We start from the raw sequence: 5,676 nt of genomic DNA on the forward strand, positions 1-5,676 counted from the left end.
CCAATGCAAGGGGAAGTGGAAAAGGAAATAAAGTAAGTGATACCTGACCAAATACTCTCACCAGACAGTACCTTAGTTCCTTAAACGAAGATCCTTGGTTGTCGAGGGGACATCTATACAAAGCATATTAAGCTTGAACTTGAGCTGGCAAGTGATGGATCAGACAAAGGGTGAGCTTTGGCTCACAGTTCAGGTTACCTCGGCAGCTTGGTGCCGAACCAGTCACTAGGCTGCTCTCAACTCAACTGGTCTCATTTTCTTGGGGTTGTTCTGATCAGAACCCAGACCTACCGGTGTTCATAGCCCCAAGCAATTCAGGTGTCCTGGGCGAATTCCGCCAGATCCTGCCTTCGGCCGTTCATGTGGCTGGTGAGGAAAGCAGGCTTCTGTGGGAGGAAAGCATTCTTGGCCAGTACAAGTCATTAAGAAATTAAATTAATTGCTTTGAGAAGGCTAAGCAAGGTAAAGTACTGACCCAGACTCATTCAACGGGCAAAACTTAATTTGCAGGGAAATGACCTAATGCCGCTCCTTGTTTTGGGTGTTATTTTCCCAGAGTTTTAGCATGAGGGTTGCCAAGAAGTGGATACTTCTAGCAATAAATATACAAACATATATATATATATATATATATATATATATATATATATATATATATATATATATATATATATATATATATATATATATATATATCTTTATATATTATTACGAGTCCTGATGGTTGTGCTGGAGATTAATTTACTTAAGTCAATAGGACCTTGCAACAAAACACTCGGAAGACCGTAACCAGAGAAAAAAAAGAGCAAATAATAAGTGGTAGGTCGCCAAGTGAGAATTCTGCTTCTTAACACTTACTTTATTTGCATAAGCACAATGGTAAATCAAAAGTGACAGATCTCACTAAAATGAAAATGTACAATAATTCACTGAATTGAAGATTAGCACTTCAAGTAATTCAAAGGTGTATATAAATAGATCATATATACTTTGTATATATGGAATGTTGCCCAATCAGCTTTACCAATGTTCCATTTAGGTAGCCTTGAAGATGGAGGATTTGAAGCTACATTCACCACTATTGGAAAATGGTCGCTGGTAAATCTATCATTTATCACTCTCCAATTAAAATCAATAAGGCAGTCATCACTGCATATAGGTAAATCAATTGTTGATAATGTGCCTGTTTGAATGTAAAAATGTGTAGACTCCCCTTTGTTGATGATTCCCACATTTTCACCCTCTTTGATGGAACACAGGCACCTTCCTCTTTAATTGGTGATGGTGTCACCCAAGAGATGGCTTCTGCTATTCATATCTCCCAGAATACCAAAGGGACGTGGTAACTGGGATTTAAATTCATTAATGGGGAAGACTTCACTAGGTGGTAGACAGAGAGGGCATACTGTATATTTTCTTTGCAAATGGATCTGCACACCTATCACTTGCAGTGTAGATTGGACACTAGGGTTTTGTAGGGTGTCATTACGAATATATAAAGCCACACTCACATGGCTTCCTATATTTATGTTATAGGGGAAATGATAGGATGTATATACTCTTGTGGGCTGGGACATGTATTATTACAAATCATAGTCTCCTGCAAAGCTATACATACAGGAGACACTTCTGATACGAGGAGCCTTAATCTCTGACAGTTCCACTGGAGAAAATTAATGAATTCTACTTTGCTTTTGAGGCTGTTAAACCAGAGCCTCTTGTAAATACTTTTAGCTTACTGCCTTGCTCCTGCTTTTTTTCGGAAGGAGACAGATTATTTATGGCTACCTTCCCTTTCAAAGGATTTTCAATCTCAGGAACACCAACAAAGCTGGCACTTCCTGAGGAGGGGTGTGAGGGTCAGACAAAATTGGCGCATCCTTCACAGCGTCATGAGCACCAATTACAGCTGGTGCAGGCTCCAGGGAGATGCAAGCACCAGATACTGATAATACAGCTTCCAACAAGGCGGGAGTGTCAGCCATAGCTGGTGTAGCCTCCAAAGAAACTGACACACCAGGTATAGGCGGTACAGCCTCCAGAGAGGTGGGAGTGCCAGGTACACTTGGCCCTGCCTCTGAAGAGTCAGGAGCACCAGAAATCATTGGCTCTGCCTCCATAAAGGCAGGAGCACCAGAAATCACTGACGCTGCTGAAGAGGCAGGAGTGCCAGAAATCACTGGCACTGCATACGAAGAGGCCGGAGTGCCAGAAATTACTGGCGCAGCCTCCAAAGAGGAGGGAGTACAGGTCATCACTGATTTTCTATTTACATTACCTCTGGTAGCATTGACATTTCTTCTTCGGTTGGCAGCAACACTGGAAAAGGATATTCCAGGTCTAACATACTTATTCAATACTCTTTCTTCCGCCTCTCTAAATGTAATACGTTCAGTTACCCTTAATGTTTGGATCTCTGTGTCTATGATGAGTACATCACAATTAAGTGAAGATGATGGATGATTGTCTCCACAATGCTTCTTTATTACATACACCATGCTCTGGTTCACTACACTTAAGCCATGTTGCAGGCTTGTCTCGTAGCTTCTGCCTACAAGACCCTAATATATGTCCAAATTCTTGACAATGAAAACATCTCCTTGGTCTTGAGATATATTGCTTAACCTTTAAACGTAACCATGATGTTTTTATTATATTAGGCAATCGAGTAGAATTGAATGTAATAATTAAATTTGGAAGTGGAACTAAGGCTCCATTTATCTTCTTCATTCTTTCAATTCTTATCACACCTTGATCTTTTCATTCTTCTACCAGCTTCTCCTCCGAGTACGTCATCAGCTGGGGTGCATATATCATTCCTTTGGAGTAATTCCAAAAAGCATGTACTGCACAGTCTACTTTAACTCCTCCAAGATGCGTAATGCTTTTAATTTTTCACTTTATCTCGCTAAGGCCAATTCAACTGTCAGTTTTCCTCGATGTACAGATAATATCTTAGGCTCTTGGGCACAACACTTCACAATGTCTCTGTACACATTGAAAATATCATAATTAGAATCTTCCAGATTAAAAGTGAAATATTTATCATAAAAGGTTTCAAATATTCCTGGTCCTATTTCACATATGTTTCTGGTCAATTTTCCTTTGCATAGGGTTCTAGTATAATTACACTGGGTTTACTAGTTTTTTCCAAACAAAGGTTGTCAGAGGAGGTTGCAGCTGTCGCCAACTGTGCTGAAACGTTATCATCAGAGGGCCTAGCGGTATTCGAATCTTTATTTCTACTAGCCATAAAGATTGAATAAGAAAAAAGGAAAAATTAAACCTGAAAACCTTACAAAGATATCATCAGCCTTCCATGGAGTATATTCTTCCACCAATGGCACAAGTGAAAGCCGACTCCCAAATGTCCGCTCCCCTATCCTACCCCACAGGGGATGGCACAACACAATTAGAGGTAACACAAATGTAAGCTAAACCAACTTGCTAGGACCAAGGGTATCACAGGGATACATTCATACCCACCCTAATCATATTATGGGCAAACTGGCTAGAATGCCGAGAGTCCTATCCCCAGAACCAGGTCCCCTGGGATCCGTGGCCCAACCCTACAGAATAGTTCCGCCCTTGAGCTATCAATCTGATATCTCTCAGGTCTCAACATTATCGGGTAGTTGATCCTACCACAGTTCCCACTATTTAGCTTCAGATATAAACCCAGTCCCAGCTATGATACCTTTTCCTATTTATCAGGTCTGATAAATTTTACCAAAAGTGGAAAATTCCACAAAAATTAACCCAAAGACAAATATAATAAAATATGAGACTCTTGGGCTCAAACCTGGGAACGAATTCCAGGGGTTCAAGAGCCTAATTTTATACATGCATACATACACATGTATATATACGTATATATACGTATATATATATATATATATATATATATATATATATATATATATATATATATATATATATGTGTGTGTGTGTGTGTGTGTGTGTGTGTGTGTATTTATGTATGATGAAATAAATGGAAAAGACGGTTTTTTTAATAATCTATCTTAACATAAATTTTAATCCATCTCTTTTATTTGAAACCCATTTTGAGCGATCTTTTAAATGATATTCTTAAACCGCAGCTGACCAGATTGTGAGTGCACCACTAAACGTATGTATTCTGAGAAATTATTAGTAAGATAAGTGGTATACATACTTCAATACGTATGCAGACATACATTAAATTTCTTTATTTTTAACTTTACCTTACAAGGTTTGCAGGTTCTTAGCAGCTTCGGTTACATTTATTCAAAACAATTAAATTCAAAGGTGCTCTTTTTTATTGTATTTTTTTAATGCGAGTAGACCTAGTTAGTGTCCGATTACTCTTTACAAGAGTGTACAAAAATAGCAGCGAAAAACGCTTAGAGTTTCGTGCGTTTATATATACGTTTCTATGAGTTTATCCCATTGCATTTGTGCACCGATGCAATGGTTTTCTGTTTCTAATACTAACATCATCATAGCCGTCACTGCCAGTACTACTATTACAACTGTTTCCCAGAATGATATTCAGATTCAACCTTACTGGAACGACTAATAAAATCATCTCAGTAAACGCCACGTTGTGCAACTTTACTAATATTTCTAAAACTACTGCTTTTATTATCCGTATTATACGGATGCTGCTGCTGAAGATTCTAATGCGGCTTAAAACTCTGATAAGTAAAAGTTCAAAATATTAGTAGGGGACTCTTAATTTCAAGAACGAAACGAACACTGAGGTTTTTAGACGTACTCATATTAAGCTATTTTTTCAAGTCCCTTTAGGGATTATTGCGCAAGTTTCTATTACGCTGTATATGATCATTTGTTTGGATATGTAAAGATGCAGAGACGCATATAGCATAGGGGACCACCCCAAAGCATTGTATGTCAGGTTTACAAAATATTATGCCACAGACGTTATCACTGAGAGGAGGAAATACAGAATTACGCATCACATATAGGAGTAAAATTGCCTCTTGGTGCACAGTAGAAGTAAGGGAATAACTTTCATGGTATTCATGTTTTACTTGAAGAAATGAGTTTAATGGTCAAATGACTCTGTTCACACTGCTGGATCCATTCTCTTATGATGTAAAGACTGCTAATATAAATTTCCATCTTTATTTCTATTAGGAATAAAGGAAAAGCAAAGAGAATACTTACAAACATGTACCAGTTTCTTTTGCCTTTTCCTTCTTCATGGATATAATAGCTTTTGCGTTTGCTCTTGGTTGTTAAGCAATGTAGACCCATGCTCTTCAAAATCTGATTTCCTTTCGGAGATCATTGTTGTTCTTTTCTCGTGTTGATTCATTCACTTTTCACAGGTGTCTTAGACCTTTCGAGAGTATTTATAAAGTAGAAGATTCAATAGAATAACTGTTCTTCTTCTTTTGTGATTCAGCACAGCGTATATCTTAATTTTTCTTCCTTAATGATATTCTTTCTGACGATGACAATCTATTCAGATTTACGTATACTGATTTAGTGGAAATTTAATTTTCATTCAATGCTGTTAGGTCCATGACCATTGTTTCCAATTTTTTTCCTTTTTTTGTTCAAAACTACGTACTGTGCAACCTGTAATTTTGTGTTTTATGAGTCATATATATGTTGGAGTCTCGACAAGTTTGGACTCCTTAATTATGTCTATGCAAAAGCCTTTCTGTA

The sequence above is a fragment of the Macrobrachium rosenbergii genome, chromosome 59 (genome assembly GCF_040412425.1).
Source record: "Macrobrachium rosenbergii isolate ZJJX-2024 chromosome 59, ASM4041242v1, whole genome shotgun sequence".
In the NCBI taxonomy this organism is placed as follows: domain Eukaryota; kingdom Metazoa; phylum Arthropoda; class Malacostraca; order Decapoda; family Palaemonidae; genus Macrobrachium; species Macrobrachium rosenbergii.